Here is an 18915-nt window from a genome sequence, read left to right on the forward strand (position 1 = left end):
CACATTTAGCCAAATATTCCATAATTAATGACAGTGGGAAATAATCCAATAGTGTATAATTATGTAGGACTCCAACAACCAATGCTTTCACTTTAATTATGAGTTTTCCTTGTATCACTTTTTTGGGAATAACCTTGGAATGGATCAAAATTGTTCTTTATCTTAATTAATTCCATACTTCTCCCTGAACTAGACTTTCTTCTTTCTTGCTCTCTGTGTACAAATTCTAATAAAGTAAATTAATTTTCCATTAGCCTACATGAATGTTATCCTAGCTATCCTAAATATCAAATTTGTTTTCCAAGTTACTGCTTTTAGTTGATTATGTAATTTATAACATGCTAAATAATTTTAGAAAAATGAAATTAGTATTCCTAAGTCCACCAAGAAAACAGTTAAACTGTTCCAAACGCAATTTTCTATACCAAAAATTCTTCAGTTTCCAAAAGGATAAATGATCCAAGTCATTACAACTACATTGTTTTAGAAATGTCATTGCAAAATAAATCATAAGAATATTGGTGTAATTTATATATCATTCCTTTCTGCTGTGAACTCTACATCAACATATTCGTATATCATTTTATCATTTTTATCACCGTATCATTTTAAAAAGATAGCTTCAATGACAAAAGCATGTTATGAAATTACAAAAGCACAAAAATCACTAGAGATCTAGGCATAATTGGGGAGATACCTGCAAGGTACCTGTAGCCATGCATAAGATTTGGAGTCAGGAGATGTAAACTTGAACCCCTGTTCTGGACTTGAAAGACAACTTAACTAGGGAGTTTTTCTTGGACTAATTGTTAAACCTCCCTGAACACTGATTACCTTACCTGTAAAATGTGATCTAATTTAAAAAAAAATGTATATTCCTACCATGACAAATAATCCTTGACTTCAAGGAGGACATATATGTGTGTGTGTGTGTGTGTGTGTGTGTGTGTGTGTGTGTGTTGTATTTATTTATTTATTTTTCCTTAAGGAAACTACATTTACATATCTAAATATACAAAATAATCATGTGGGAATTTCAGGGGAAAAGGACTCGCAGTTAGCAGGATGAGGAGATTACTCTCATAGAAGGTGAATTTTAAAGGAAACCAAAGATTTTAAGAGCTGGATGTAAGGAGGGAGTGCATTATAGGCCTGGAGGACAGCCTGAGGAAAAGAAGAAAAATAGGAGATTCAATGCTTCCTGTAAGGAATAAGAAAAAAGATCGATCTTGCTGACCACAAACTGCTTTAATAGGTGTTTCAAATTGCATTTAGAAGTTGGGTTGGCCCCACATCTTTGCAGAAGTAGGAAGTCCACAAATGTTGTACACTACATGCAGTTTCAGAATTGTTTGGTGTATTGATTAGTTATGCTGCCTTCATTTGTCTATTAAAAAAATACCATAATTATATGAGACGACTCTGGAAAGGTGAGGAAAACTGGAGGAACTTATGTTAATGCAATAAAGAAGAAAGATATCAATCAAATATTATTTTTAAGTAATAAAATATTTTAAAGTAGCTTGGGGACATGAATTGCATAGTAGATTGAATGTGAATTGCTTAAATGGAGCTTTAAATTTATGCTAGATATAATGGAAGTTTATTTTTTTTATTTTTTTTTTAGGCAATTGGGGTTAAGTGACTTGCCCAGGGTCACACAGCTAGTAAGTGTCACGTGTTCGGTCTGAGGCCAGATTTGATCTCAGGTCCTCCTGACTTCAGGATAATGCAATTTTATTGAGCAAGGGAGTGATGTAGCCAAGTCTGCCAAGACTACTTTGGTAATAAGATTTTGGATAACATGTGAATGATAGATTGGGTGCCAAAGAAATGATCAAATAAAAAAATGCTGCAATATGTTTCATGTAGCTGGTGGTTTTCCTTGACAAGGCAAATCCCATTTGAATTCATATTTTTCTATCCCATCCTGCCTTCTCAATCAGACTATTACCTCTATCCTCAATGGTTCTCTAATCTTCAATCTTTCCCTGTCTACAGGCACCTTTCCTAATGACCATATACATGCTCATGTCTGCCCATGCCTATTGTTCTATATTTCTCCTTCTATAATCAGATGCTCCATTTCCTCTATTCTCACTAGATTCTAAATACTCTCCAACTTGACTTGTTATCATCATCATTCAATTGAAACTAATCTCTATAAAGTCACCATGGATCACTTAATTACCAAATCCAATGAACTTTTCATCTCATTTTTCTTGACATCTCTGTAGTCTTCAATACTTGTGAGTGTACTCTTCTTCTGTATATTTTCTCTCTCTCTTATTCTATTCCTATTCTATTCCTAAACTGATTGCTTCCTTCCATTGTCACATCATTAAACATTTCTAGAAATGTCAGAAATTAAGGGGAGAAGGGATTGAGTTGATTGCTTCCAAAATATGTGCCTGTGATTTAGAAGGGAAGAGGGGACAATTTCCTTTCTACAATACTATTCTCCCAATTGCATAGCATGACTGAAAATCTCAGAAGAATCTATTTATTCTCAGATCTATTTATCCAGTCCTATGCTCTCAAGACCTCATCTCACATTGGATATCTGAAAATGGATGGCTATCAACATCTTAATCTCTCCATTTTAAACTAAACTTAATAATTTTAAACTAAAAAATTTAAAACTAAACAATTTGAAACACCTATTCAAGCATTGTTCATTATTTGCCCCTCTCCCCACCCCAATCCTCTACCTTTCTTATTACTATCAAGGGGACCATTATTCCCCCTAGACATGTAGGCTTCCATTCTAGGTGTTATTCTTGTATTCTCTGATTTCGGTCCACTACAAATTTGTTACATAATCTCAGCTGTGCCCTCTATTCTGTAAGGTAATTATTTAAGATCTCCCTAATTAACTTACTATCCTATGTAATGTATAGTTCTTCCAAATTCTTTAATTAATCTTCAAACCTCTCACAGCTGACCCTATCCCAGCCCCTCAGTTGTGAACCTGCCTCATATTTCACTGAAAAAGAAATAGATCATTCTCTAAGAGCTCTCCTTTTTCTCTTTTTACTATCTCACATTACCTGGAGAACTTCCATCACCATTTGTTCCTTCAATCCAATCTCACATAATAAAGTATCCCCTTCTTCTTGCTGAGATGACCTCATAACTCATCACATTATATCCAGTATTCATTGTCAAATTCTCTTCTTTATCATTATCACTGTCTTATCTTCAATCTGTCCCTGCGTTCTGGCAAATAGCCTACTGCCAACAAACATATCTGTGTCCCACATGCCCAAAATGATATGCATACATAGATAGATACATAAATGAATAAATGATCAAATCAATGAATAATAAAAAAAAAAAACAACAGTAACAAAAACCTCACTCGATCCATTCTCCCCCACTAGCTATCTTGCCAAATTTCTCTTGCCAATATTTCCAATATTTCATTGATAGTGTAACTGGAGGTTGAAGTGAAGACTGGTTGCAATTTCAGCCATGTTAATTTAAATGAGATTATTCTCTCCATGGTTACTAAAGATTTCTTAATTTCTGAATTCAATGGCTTTATTCTCCTTGACATCTCTTTAGGTGATCACCCTCTTCTCCTTGATATTTTCTTTTTACAGTGTTTTAATGACTTTTCCATCCTAGTTCTCTTACCAATATGAACTCTCTCAGTCTCTTTTTCTTAATCTTCATCCAGGTCATGTTCACTAAACTTGAGAGTCTCATAGGACTCTGTCCTTGGTGATTTTCCCTTCCCTTCCCTATACTATTTCACTTAATTAATCTTATGAACCCTCATGGATTCAATTATTGCCTCTCTTCTACTTGCCCATATGTCTCACCTCTGTCCTGACCTCAATTCTTATATTTCCTAGTACTGATTAGATATTTCAGTCTGGATGTTCTGGGGGCATTGTAAATGACATGCCCAAAGCTGAATTAGTTACCTTTCCCCTAATACACTCCCTCCCCCTTCCAAACATTACTAGTGGAGTCAAAGGAACCAGCATGCTGCCCATCACTAGGAAGCACAACTTAGGTATCATCCTCAACTCCTCTCTCTCACCAACTGCTTCCTCTCCAATATTTTGTGAAGGACTCTTGTTTTTATTTTTATTTTATTTCTTGCATATGTCCTACTTTGTCCTTTCTTACTGCCACCACCCTAGTACAGGCCTTCATCACCTCACACTTGCACTATTGCAATAGCTGGTTGGTTACTTTCTCTGTCAGAAGTCTTTTCCCAGTCCAATGTATAATGTACTTAGTGATCTTCCTAAAGTGCAGTTATCATAAACTCACTCTACAACTGAATATACAACAGTGGATCCCTATCACCTCTAGTATCAAATGCAAAATCCTGTGCTTAGCACTCAAAATCCTTCATTACATGTCCCAGCCTACCCCTGCTTTTCCAATCTTCTTACACCTTACTACTCTGTACATAGACTACAATCCAGTGACACTGGTCTCAATCCTGTTCTTGAACCGAGACCCCACCATCTCCTTACTCTGGCCATTTCACTAGCTATCCCCATTCAAGAATATGCTCTCTCCTCATCTCTGCCTCCTGGATTTCCTGGGAAGTTCCACTAACATTCCACCCTTCTATAGCAAGACCTTCTCAATTCCTCTTATTTCTTCTGTTTTCTGTCTATTAGTTATTCGCAATTTATTATACAGACACACACACATATATATTAATGCCATAGCTATTTGCATGTTGTCTTTTCAATTAGATTGTAAGCGGGGCAGCTAGGTTGTGCAGTGGATAGAGCACCAGCCCTGAAGTCAGGAGGACCTGAGTTAAAATCCCACCTCAGACCAAACACTTGACACTTACTAGCTGTGTGACCCTGGGCAAGTCATTTAACTCTAATTGCATTGAAAACAAACAAACAAATCAATTAGACTGTGAGCTTCTAGAAAGCATGGACTATCTTTGACCTTTCTCTGTATCCTTACAAAGGGCCTACAATATTGCCTAGCATACAGTAGGTATTTAATAAAGTGTTTATTGACTGATTGATATAATAGCATAAAATGTCAATAGGAAAGACAAATGAATTATCTCAAAAAAACAAAAATGCCCACTAGGAGAAAGGGAACTAAACTTATAGACAATTCTTTCAACAATTTCCAAAATATTTTAGATCTGTTGGATATGGGTTGGAAGTCAAGAAATACCTCTAAGGACTTTTTCCACCTTTCTAGCACCTGGATATGGTTGTTTTGTACCACAGATTTCAGGTTACCTGCCTTACATTGAGAGGTTTATTTCTAAAAGTAAATGAAATTGTTTATTTTTTATGCCTTAAAAGGTATGTAAGAATACTAAGCTTTAGATCCAAATTTTAGCAAGCTTGAAATATAAATGGTTTAAAAAAAATCTTTCATTTGTGGTGGAAATATTGGATTCAGGGTTGAAGACTTTGGTTGTAATTTCAGCTCTGCCACTAATGATGTTACCTTGACCAAATCTTTTAAAACTCTTTGTCCATGATTTTTCTTTTCTGTAATGTGAGATGGTTAGACTCAATCTTCCTGAAGGTCCTTTTCATCTCTAAAATTTTGTGATATCATTGTCATTGAAGATGTCCTTTGAAGATAATGAAACAAATGAATATGAATAACCAGCAATTTTCTGCACTTTTTTTTTTTGGTGTATTCATCAGTGAATGGGCAAATGTGATGAAAAAAAGAAAGAAACACTTTGGGAAAGAGAAAGATTTTGAGAAAAAATTACTACTGGGCAGGTTGGTATCTAGTATTCTTAGCAAAATCCTGGGCTATTGACTACTGACTGAAATAATAATTTCTGAGAACTTTACCACTTATAAATCTTATGGTAGTAGAATTGCAAATGTTACTTACAAAAAAAAGAGTTTGGGTATCAAGTTTCAATAATATTAAGAAAATTGAGGAATCATGGAGCTCACAGAGCTGAAAGGGCCTAGTGCCTATTCAGTTTGTGGCCTAGAGATTAACTATCCCAGACAGGAGAGTTTTCAGCTTAATTTAAAATAAACTCTGGTCTATGAGTATCCACAAATACTTTTTTCCTGTCTTGGAACTGTGAGGAGTATTCTCTCTCTTATGCTGCCACAAGCTTTACCAAGCCAGTTCTCCTCTTTGCTCCAGGACCACTACTCAGGACTGTGACTCAGATCCATGGGCAGATGCTTGGGCAAAATTACAGAATCCTATTTCAGCATCAGCAAAGAAATCCCTGTAACCTCCCTCTGATCTGCTGCCAGACCCCTCATCAAATGTGGGCCAAGAACTCTTGAAGCAGTTGCTGCCCTGGGGTGGTACCAGGGCTAGAGCCACCCTGTACTCTCCTCTTACTCAGGTCCAAACAACCTTTCCTACTGACCTCCTAAGCTGTCTCTTGGAATTTGAGGGCTGTGCAGTCTGAAAACCACCACAGCTACCAGCATTCAGGTTCACTGGAGATCAGTCTTTTCATGCATAGCACAAACTGAACTGCTCTCTTCTCCTAGCCTGGAGTGAAAGACCTCTCCCCTCAAACATCCAGGTTTCTTGGGCTTGAAATTGTTTGCTAAATTAAAAAGTATATTAGTAATTTAGATTCATCTTATTTTACTAAGAAACTGTAGAAAGCTCTCATTTTTATAAGATTTAAAAGGATTTTATTATAAATGGCTGAAGGTGAGGACTCTGACTTTTTTTAATAACCCCATGAAATCAAACAAAATTGAGCGCTGTGTATCTACAAGTGACTTGCATATAATACATACTCAATAAATAACTGTTGAAAGAATTAAAGGAAGCATAGTCTTTTGATTTTCACCAACTTCATCTTTGGGTCTTGAAGGAGGAAGATTTTTTGAGATCTCCTTTTTTATTTTTAATCTGCCTACTTACTATTGCTAGGGAATTCTTGTAGTTTTTCTTATAATTATGAATGTGAAAAAGCAAATTATAACACTCATTATTAATTTTGTTAATTTATGTTCATTTCATTATTTGGGAGAGGAGAGTAGGTGCAAAATATAGCAACCAACATTATTTGTCTCTTGCACATTTGCACAACCCTGCAGATAAAAGGAAGAAGGAAATAAGAAGGAAACAATAAGAGAATGAAGAAAGTAAAAGGAGAAAGGAAGGAAGGAAGGAAGGAAGGAAGGAAGGAAGGAAGGAAGGAAGGAAGGAAGGAAAAAAATATCATTATCCTAAACTAATGAGAAATTATCCTAAGGAAGCCATGTTTCACAAACTTAATTTACATTGTTGACAGGATTGTTTGGACACTATAGATGCAGTATGCCCACATTTAAGCAAAGTATTTGATAAAGGGTTAAAGGACAAGATGTGTGAAGCAGTGATGATAATATTACTACTAATCTGGGGGGAGCTCTCTTGTGAAGTGGTTAACTGCTCTGTTCTTGCCAATAATCTGTTTAACACTTTTATCAGTGATATGCATGGAAACATAGATAATATGCTTACCAAACTTGAGAATCATGTTAGATGACAAAATCAATATCTAAACAGATCTTACGAGTCTTAGAAATTCCAGGAGAAGAACAGAGGTCTATACACAGTGTTTATTAATCTAGTCAAGGCCTTTGATACTGTCAGTTATGAGAGCTTGTGGAAGTTTATGTCAAATTTTTGTTTCTCGGAGAAGTTCGTCAGTATTCTACCTCTATCTCATGATTGTATGCTTGCATGGGTTCTGGATAATGGCCTGTAGAGTAAATCAAAGACTATGTGTTACTATGCTTTTTAGCATGATATTTTCAGCAATATTGTCATATGCCTTCAATGAGTCTGAGATGAAACAAACTATGAATCAATTCTCTGCTTCTTGTGATAATTTTGGTCCAAAAAGAAACACCAAGAAATAGAGGTTCTCTACCACCCAACACCATACCATAAACAACCACTTATTACCACAAATGGAGAAATTGTAAGTGCTATGGATAAGTTCCCTTACCTGGCAGTAATACTTTCCAGAGAAGAACAATGAACATGCATTGCCAGAGCTAGCTCAGTTTTTGGAACACTGAAGGAAAGCATGGGAGAAAAGAGCCATTAAACTGCCTACCAAATGAAAGGTCTACACAGCCTGCTGATCTTATTGTTGCATGCCTGTGAAACCAGAACAGTATATCAGTGCCATGCTAGGAAACTGAATAACTTCCATTTCAATGTCTTAGAAAAATTCCAAAAAGCACCTTGCAAGATAAGGTGCCAGACTCTGAGGTCCTTTCTTGAGCTGAACTGACAAGCATTCAAACTTTATGGAACAGGATGTAACTCTGTTGGGCTGGCCACATTGTGAGAATGTTAAACATATGTTTGCCTAGAAGATTATTTTATATACAACATACACAAGACAAGTTCTCACAAGGAGATCAGAAGAATTAATGAAAGAATACTCTCAAGGTGTCTCTGGAGAACTTTGGAATTGGTTGCATGACGTAGGAGACACTGGCACAGGACCTCCCAGCATGGCATGCCTGCATAAATGAAGGCACTGTGATCTATGAATAAAACAGAATTGAAGTAGCTGAGAATATATGAGATGCACAAATTTACAGGCATCTACACTCTAAGTGTTATATGGAATATGTGTGCTGAACCTGAGGTAAAGCTTTCCAAGCTCATTTTGGTCTTATCAGCCACAGTCAGATACACTGCACCTTGACTCCAACATAGTGGTGTTATTTTATTTTTCCAAAAAACAAAGGACAATGACTAACAAACCAATCAGATTATGTAAGGCTAAAATGACAGACTATATTCATTAAGAATAAATTTAATTGGATTAGGTATAAAGTCTTTGGGTATAAAAAGTTAACTAATAGAGACTGAAGAAAATGTGAATAAAATTTTTAAAAAAAACTATGATTTTTGTATTCCATACAATAAGCTCAATAGGGTTTTTGCAGAGAAGTTGAAAAAGTTAACATTATATATAATTGGAAAGATCAGAGTTCATCATTTTAAGAAGGATATTGATAATCTGGAAAGTATCCGCATAGGGGCACCCATGACTAAAAAAAAGTGATATAATACGTGAAGCAAACTGGTTGAAGTAAATGGGGATGATTAGTTAACAAAATAGAAAACTTAGACATGATTGCTTTCTTCATAAATTTGAATTCCTGCCACAAGGAAACTAGATTAGATAGCTCATTTCTGATTTCTGTTCAATATTAGCAAAGACCAAACAATTAAAGGGCTTCAATTTTACAGTTGTTTGTTCAAGGAGGTAATCAATTCCTTCTCTCAAAATATCTTTAAATAGAGGTTGAATAATAACTTGCCCAGTGTGTAGTTGAAGGCATTTTTTATCAGGCATAATTAGCAATAGGTATCAGCTGCATACTTTTCAACTTTGAGATTCTATAAGTCTCTAATTTATTCTTTGACCCAATAAATTGACTATTTTTTATTTCAACTGTGCCCAGACTTTTATTACCCAAATATATCAGCTACTTGTGTAAGAATCAGCCCTTTCTGCTTTCATCGTCTGATTGCATGTGCTGTGGTAATGGTAGTAAGATTATAACATAACCAGAATGGAAATATTATTCCCTCCCTGATGTCATCCTTCTACATTTTATTTCCCACAAATTGCAGCACTACAAAGGGTATTTATCAAGCTCATGATTTGTAAGGGGGGATAAATTCACAGATGTGACTAAACATTGTACCTGGTAAAATATTGAGGTTGTTTAATATCGTAGTTGTCTAAATGCTAATTGCAAGAAACACAGTAAGACAGACACAAAATCATTTCTAAAATTGTATTATTACAAAAGGATAACATAACTAGATAACAGGTTAAGAGTAAGGATGGAACATATGATTTCATTGGTATAAGGCACTCTAAGGTGAGGAAACTCTCACTTCCAATCCAGATTGGTAACTTCCTTGAAATTGAGGAAACAGATATACAGCCAATATCTTTACCTATTGTCAAAGCCTTTATGTCTAGGTAAGCACTTAGAAAATTAGCACGTCATTGTCCCAGCTTCTTGATGTCTTTATTCAACATTACAGTATATGGCAACATATTAGTTTAATAAATATTTCAGAGATTATTATATAGTTAACCACTTTTTTGTCATTTTTGAATCCCTCTCATTGAAATATGAACATTATTTAATATGATCATAATGGGAATAATTTACATATAAGTTCTCCAAAAGAACACTTAATATGTACAAAAATTATTTTTGTGCTCAGAGTTCTCTGGGCACTCACCATAGGTAAACACCACATTAGGCACATTTCACATATTTGACTACTTACTTTGATCAGATAATGAAACTTGACCAAAATCTGTAAATTCCACAACATTTTGAATTGTTTGCATTTTTTTGAGGTGATAACACATGCAGCTTCAGATGGATAGGTACTTTGAAGGGGAGAAACTCAGCAAAATAAAATCTGTAGAGACAGAGATATTCTAGGAGCCAAGATCTAGAGTTAGAAGGTATTTAGAGTCCTTTTAACTCAACCCTCTCTATTTATAAGTAAAGAAATTCAGGCCCACTTAGGCTACATGATTTTTTCCCAAGATTACACACCTCTTGTCAGAGACAGTATTTAAGCCTAGGCCTCTTATTCTTTACCTAGTGTTCTTTCTACTTAAGCAAAAGGACATTGACCAATTACTATTCAAATCACCACCATCATCTATGGAAATCTCTAGAAAATTCTCATTGTTCATTAATAGAAATATCGTTTCTATAGTATAGGCATAATTTCTTCAGACTATGATTATTACTTTTGATAAGACCATTTCAAGGATTCTCATCCAATCAGTGCCAGTTTTTTTTTTTGTTTTAGTTTTTAATGATGGCAGCATATCACATGCTTTATGTAATTACAGAAATCAGTTCCTGGTTTAATGTTGACATAACTGAATGAAATTTTAGAAGAAAAAAAAGCATTGTGCATAGGCCACAGTGAGTTTCTTAAGCAGGGAATAGGGAACAGTAAACAGATTCCACCTGGCTAAACAACTATTTTTGAGCACCCATTATTAAAAATAAAAATTTAAATAAAGGGAAATGCTAAAGAATTCTCTTGATTCAAAATAAATCAGTAGCACAGATACAGAATGAGAGTGACTTGCCTATAAATGAGTTTAAAGAAAAAAAAATCAGAAGGCCTTTAGCAGATTATAGTTTAATGTGAGTCAGTTAGGTGTGGTGAGGCAAAAAGTAATCTAATTTTAAAATTTTTATTTGTGTAACTAATTAAATATTTCTCAATTACACCTAAATTTTTAACAATCTTTTTTTTTCAGATTTTGAGTTACAAATTATCTCCTTCTCTCCACACTTCCCCACTCCTTGAGAAGGCAAGCAATTTGATTTTGATTATATATGTGAACCCATATTTCTATATTTGTCATGTTGCAAAAGAACACACAAACAAAATAAAGCAATAAAAATTAAAATGTTTAAAAAGTATTCTTCAATCTGAATTCAGAATTCATTAGTTCTGTATCTAAAGGTCGATAGCATTTTTCATCATGGGTCCATGTCTTGGATGATTTTTTTCTTTCAATTTCTATTTTACCCTATGGTTCTAAAATATCAGGGCAGTTTTCCTTGATAATTTCTTGAAAGATGATGTCTAGGCTCTTTATTTGATCATGGCTTTCAGATAGTCCAATAATTTTTAAATTGTCTCTGCTGGATCTATTTTCCAGGTCAGTTGTTTTTCCAATGAGATATTTCATATTGTCTTCTGTTTTTTCATTCTTTTGGTTTTGTTTTACAATGTCTTGATTTCTCATAAAGTCACTAGCTTCTAATTGCTCCATTCTAATTTTTATGGAAGTATTTTCTTCAGTGACCTTTTGGACTTTCTTTCCATTTGGCCAATTTTGATTTTTAGGGCATTCTTCTCCTCATTGGCTTTTTGGACCTCTTTTGCCATTTTGGTTAGGCTATTTTTAAGGTGTTATTTTCTTCAGCATTTTAGATTCTCCTTTAGCAAGCTGTAGACTAGGTTTTTTTTATGATTTTCTTGCATCACTCTCATTTCTTTTCCCAGTTTTTTCTCTACTTCTCTTACTTGCTTTTCAAAATCCTTTTTGAGCTCTTCCATGGCCTGGGACTGATTCATATTTTTCTTGGAGGTTTTGGATGTAGGAGCTTTGACTTTGTTGTCTTCTTCTGGTTGTATGTTTTGATCTTCTTCATCACCAAAGAATGATTCTATAGTCTTATTTTTTTTCACAGTTTGCTTATGATCCCAGCCAATTACTTGTGTTTTAAACTCTTTGTTAAAGTAGGGGTTCTGCTTACAATGTGAAGAATGTACTGTCCCAAGCTTTAAGGGTTTTGTGCAGCTGTTTTCAGAGCTACGTGTAGGGACCTATAAGTTTTCAGTTCTTCCAAGATGCTATGATCAAGGGCGAGGTGTTTACTGGCCTCTGCTTTGTTCTATGAGTGAACTGTAAGGAGGATTCCCTCTCCAATGCCACTACAAGCACCACCATGCCAGCACTCCTCCTTACCCAAGGACAGCCACCCAGAACTGTGACCCAGATCCAAGCACAGGCAAAGCAAGACAATCCTGCCTCAGTACAACAAAGAGATCCCTGCAATCCCCCTCTGATCAGCCACTGGATTCCCCCTCAGTCTGTAGGCCAGAAACTCTGGAAGCAGTCACCACCCAAGGGCTGTTCTGGGACTGGGGCTGGGACCAAGTTTCTTTCTCACTATGGTCATAGACTTTTCTTACTGACCTTCTAAGTTGTCTTTGGCATTTGCTGGTTGAGAAGTCTGCAAACTGCCATAGCTGCCCATGATTCAGTCCTCTGAGGCCTGTTCCAGGTTCACTGAGGCCTGGTCTTTGCCTGTGTGCCCACGCTGAACTGTGTTTCTCTCCCAGCCCAGTGCAAAAGGCCTTTCTAATCAACCATCCAGGTTTTGGGCTGGAAATTTGTTTCATTCTGTCTTTTTGTCAGTTCTTGCTGCTCTAGAATTTGTTTAGAGCCATTTTTACAGGTATTTCAAAGGGTTGTGGAAGAGCTCAAACAAGTCACTGCTTTTACTATGCTGTCTTGGCTCTGCCCATAGATCATTTTTTTAACGGAGAGTAGCTAAGTCTTTCACAATTGATAATCTTTACCATATTTCTGTTACTGTGTACAATATTCTCCTTGTTCTACTCCCTTCATGTTGCATGAGCTCATATGTCTTCCCAGATTTTTCTGAAACCATCTTGCTCATTATTTCATATAACACAATAGTATTTGGTCTCAATCATATTTGTTCATCTCATTCCCACATTGATAAGCATCCCTTTGATTTTCCATGCCAAAATAGAATACTATAAATATTTTTTGTACAAATATGTCCTTTCCCTTATTCTGTGACTTCTTTGGATTAAAGACCTAGTGATGGTATGAATGGGTCAAGTGGTAGACGCAGTTTTATAGCCCTTTTGGCAGATTTCCAAATTGCTCTACAGAATGGTTTGACTAGTTGACAACTTCGCCAATAGTCCATTAGTCTCCAAATTTGTCATTTTTCTTTTCTGTCATAATAGACAATCTGACAGTTGTGAGGTAGTATCTCAGAGTTGTTTTAATTTGCATTTCTCTCATTAGGAGTGATTTAGAGCATTTTTATGTGACTATATATAGTTTTAATTTCTTCTGCTGAAAGCTTCCTGTTCTTATCTTTGGACCATCTGCCCATGAAGAATGTATCTTGGAAGGTCATTGTTGTTGGTGTTTTTTAATTTACTTCATTCCCACATATATTTGAATATTGAGGCCTTTGTCAGAGAAAATTACTGTAACTTTTTCCCCCACAATTTCTTGTTTTCATTATAATTTTTGCTGAATTAGTATTGTTTGTGCAAAAGATTATTAATTTTGTGAAATGAATGTTATTAACTTAGATTCTGGTAGTCCTCTATATCTCTTATTTTATCATAAATTCTTCCCCTATCCATAGATTTGGAAGAGTACAAAGAGTGCCCAGCTTGGTGTCAGGAAGAATCATCTTCATGAATTCAAAATACATCATCAGACACTTACTAATTCTATGACCCTGGGTAAGTCTCAACCTTCTTTACCTCAGTTCTTCATTTGTAAAATGAGCAGGCAAAGAAATGGTAAGTCACTCCAGTGTCTCTGCCAAGAAAACCCTAACTAGGGTTATGGAGAATCAGACAAAACTGAAAAATTGCCTAATGATGAATTCATAGACAAGCCTAGTATATTTTCCCTGCTTCCCTAATTGCTTATGATATCATCATTTTTCTATAAATAATTTATTCAGTAGATTACTGTGGTCATTTGTCCCTGTGTATTACATAACTAATCTATTCCACTTATATTAGATTGTTTTAATAAACATGTCTGTAATATTTGGAAATCTGGAACTTCCTGATTGACTTCCTTACCATTACTTTTTCACGTTGATTCCCTTCATATTCTTCACCTCTTTTTTTTTAAGATAAATTTTGCTGCTTTTTGTTCTAGTCCATAAAATAAGTATTTGGCAGTTTGATTTGTATGACACTGAAGAAGTAAATTAGTATTTCTCTTATTTTACATTTGTATTTCTTTGAAAAAAGTGTTTTCTAATTGTCTTCCTTACTCACTGGGTTTGCTTTACCAGGTAAACTCACAAATATTTTATATTTGCAGTTAATTTAAATAGGATTTCTTTTTCTATCTCTTCCTCTTGAGTTTTGTTGGTAGAATATAGAAATGCTAATGATTTATTTGGCTTCATTTTATATGCTGTAACTTTGCTGAATTTGTTAATTATTTCAACTAGTTTTTTTTTTTTTTGGTTCTTTCTCTGGTGTTCTCTAAGTACACCATCATATCATCTTTAACAAGTGATAGTTGTGTTTCCTCACTGCCTATTTTTATTCCTTAAAATTCTTTTTATTGTCTTATTGTTATAGCTAATATTTCTAGTACAACATTGAATAACAATGCTGATAATGGATATTCTTGCTTCACTCTTGATATTTCGGGAAGGTATGCATGGATATTCCTTAAAAAAAACTTTTCTATATTTATCTTTCTTTTTTATTCTCTTCCTGATTAACATATTAAAACCATGTTCATGTCATTAAGGACTTTGGTAGGACTCTTTATTAACTTGTTTTTCAAATACTTTACATAGTATTGGGATTAATTGTTTTTTAAATGTTCAGTAAAATTCAGTTATAAATCCATCTGGTGTTAGAGATTTTGTCTTAGGGACTTGTTCAATTTATTTTCCTAAGTTAGGGCTATTTAAGGATTCTATTTCCTCTTCTACTAATTTATGTAGTTTATGTTTTGTAAATGTTTATCCATTTCATTTGGATAGTAAGTTTTACTGGCACATTATTGGTCAAAATAACTCTAAATAATTTATTTAATTTCATCTTAATTGATGGCATCTTTGCCTTCTTCATTTTTAATACTCATAATAAAGTACTTCTTTTTTAAAAAAATTAAATTAGCAAATATTTTTTCTGTTTATTTTTTAATAAAACCCACTTCTTGTTGTATTCATTGGTTAAGTGGTTCTTGTGCTTTCAATTTCATTAATCTCTCTTTTGATTTTCATGATTTACAGAGTTGCACAAAGTCATCAGTCTTATTTTCTCTTTTGAGTCATCAAAGTCCAGTGGCAATACGAAAGTCAAAATGATTGCCAGTGGCCTCTGATGCAGTGGATGACCTTGACATCTTTGATGCTTGACTGATCTCTCAGCACTCCACAGCTGCGTCAGTTGCCTTTTGCTGTTTGAACAAATTGTTCTTATCTACAGTCTATCATGGGAAGTCTTCTCATGCTTGGGGTAGACATGCCCCACCATTATATATGCTATGTGTAATAAGTATGTAAATATGCGTGTGTGTGTGTATGTGTATATATATATATATGTATGTGTATATATATATATGTGTGTGTGTATATATGTGTATATATATACACACATATATACATACACACATATGTGTGTATATATATATACGTGTGTATATATATATATGTGTGTATATATATATGTGTGTATATATATATATATTCTCCCATGACAAAATTTAAGTTCCTTGAAATTAGAGATTGTTTTATATTTGGCTATTTATTACCAATATCTAACACATTGTATAGAATAGAGAATAGGTCCTTGACAAATGGTTGTGTATCTTTTTATTGTTTTTCCCTTGTCGCACTCATATCTCTTTGCTTCCTTGGGTTCTGCCCTCAAACAAGGGGGAAAAAATAACTTCCTCAAGATCAGTGTAGCCACAAAATAAACTACTTTGTCCTGAATTTCTGTGAACAATACAGCTCAAGATACCTCTCAAGTCTCTACAACCCTTGATAATCATTGTCTCTGAGAACATCTTCCACAACTTTTGTGATCCTATTAATGATAAAACATTGGAATTCAAAGTTTTTGTGATTTCTGAGAAGCTCTCAAAAATCTTTGCAATCTGGCCCTGCAGTTCTGGCAATCTGGCAAAGCAATCTTGATAAATAAAACAAAATAGAAAATAAAATAAAGGAATGTATCATTTTTTGGGGTAGATGGGGGCAATGTTAAATATCTACAAAGGGAAGACAAAACTCATTTTTTTACAGGAAAAGGGGGAAACATAAGGAGTTCTGTTTCAGATATATTGTGTTATTGGTATGTTGGATGTGTTTGGTATTGCACATGACTTTGGAACATACACATTGAAATGGCTAAAAAATACTCAATTTTTGGGAATGGATCTTAAGACAGAGGAAAAACTGGATTGATAGATTTAATCACTCTTAACTATACACTTATGCCTATAACTAGACTCTAAGTAACAATGTTTTTCTGTTCTTGCCAAAAACATTTTTTGTCTTACCCTCTCAGATTGATTCTTTCAGAAAGTCAAACTAGACCATCTTTTGCCTCAGTTCTTACATAGCTTTTAATCACTGAATGGATATTGCCTCAGACAACTCAGACATCACTCACAGAGTGAGGCTGATGATTTTGAACAGCACTGCCTCACTTCAATCTAATTCACTTGTAAATCGAGACATCATTTTCCTGATGTTGTTGGTCCTCTGTGAGAGTAAAGAATAAACAAACCTGTACTTATGCACATACATAAACATATGTATTATATATTTACAAATATCCATGTAAGTATATATGCATATACATGTATATTTATAAGTATATATGTGGGCTTTTGAATATATATCTATATCTATCTAGCTATATAAGTGTGTGTATGTGTGTGTGTGTGTGTATCTTGAGAGAATTCAAAAATCTACTTATTCTGCCCTATGTAGGTGGATAAACACACACACACTTATATATATATGGATATACATTGTACATGCACATGTATATTTGTGTCATGTCTAGCTTGTATACATTTTTGTCTGTGTTTGTATATTTGAACTCCCTGGGACATGGTGATATAACCAAGTCAGATAGTGTAGAGGGAAAAATAGAGAGAAAACGGCCCAGGATAGAGACACCTAATATTAATCAGTATGACCTTCATTAAATGGAGGAAAAGACTGAGAAGTAACTGTCAGGTAGGTAGGAGAGAACAATGTCACAGAAACATAGATAGGAGAAAATATGGAAAAGAAGAAAATGATTGGTAATGTCAAAGTCTGAAAAGAGATTAGGACGAATGATATTTGAAAAAAATGTCTAATGGCTTGACAATTTAAGAGATTAGCTGTAACTTTAGAGGAGGTAATTTCAGTTGAATGACAAGGTTAAAAGTTATGTTGCAAAGGCTTTGGAATCTGCAAGTAGAAAAATTGGAGATAATGAGTGTAGTTTACTTTCTCAATGTGTTTAGACATGAAAGGGTGAAGAAATTTAGGGTGATAGTGAGGATGATTTTATCAAAGAGGATCTTTTTTATTTGTTCAAATGATGAAGATGTGTGTATGTTTGTAGGCAGCAAGAAAGCAGACAGTAGAAAGGGAGAAACTGAAGATTAGTGAGAATGGTGTTGATAATGGGAAAGACAGGATACCATGGGATCAAAATTGCAAGGAGAAAGGTTGGCCTTAGCAAGCACAGAGCCTTTTATTTATTTGAGAAAGGGGTGAAGGGGGAGATATTTTGAGATGTCAGATGGAAAATGGGAAATAAAGGAAAATGGTAATCTCAGTGAAGTATAAGACAAGATCCTCTCCTTAGATGGTAGGGGAGATGTGATGTGGAAGTCTGAAGAAGAATTAAAATGTTTGGAATATCTACTCTTGTGAGTGGAATAACAATCATGTTGCTTTGATGTACTGAGGGTTTAAATTTTTAGTGGACTTATCAATATGCCTTTTGATTTTCTCTGGCTTTATCTAGCAGCTTGTGAATAGAGGTGAAGGCAATGGATGGCAGGAGTAATCCAAGTTTTGTGATTTGGGAAAACCATTGACTGATTATGATCCATCAAAGGAATTCTGAGACTCATAAATATGGAAGTAGGACATGTGTGCATGTTGTAAGATCTTGTTATGATGTTTTTAGATCTAATTAATGGATAAGTGGGCAGTGGACCCAAGTATAGAGGATATGTAGAGCTGAATTGATTCACTAAGAATTTCAGATTGGGAAGGGAGAAGAATGTAATCAGTTCATGGGTGCCAGAATGGAAAAAAGCTGAGTTGCAGAGGAACTACATGTCATAGTAAAAATTAAAAAACAGAGATAATAAGGAAGAAGGAAAGGTAGAATAAGATATTATGATCAGTCAAAGATAACTGCAATTCATAAACATGGAGTAGAACACTGTTTATGTTGTAACATCTTGGAACATTTGTAAGATTTTGGAGGTCTTATGGCTTAGTTCTTAGGCCCCTTAACTGTTTACAATTATCCCTCTTTCATATTTGCCTAGGTCACAATAGCTGAACTTAGAAAGAGAGATTCTGATGTGGACATTAAGGTTAATCT

Source organism: Phascolarctos cinereus, unplaced genomic scaffold (genome assembly GCF_003287225.1).
Source record: "Phascolarctos cinereus isolate Bilbo 61053 unplaced genomic scaffold, phaCin_HiC Scaffold_4;HRSCAF=312, whole genome shotgun sequence".
Lineage (NCBI taxonomy): Eukaryota > Metazoa > Chordata > Mammalia > Diprotodontia > Phascolarctidae > Phascolarctos > Phascolarctos cinereus.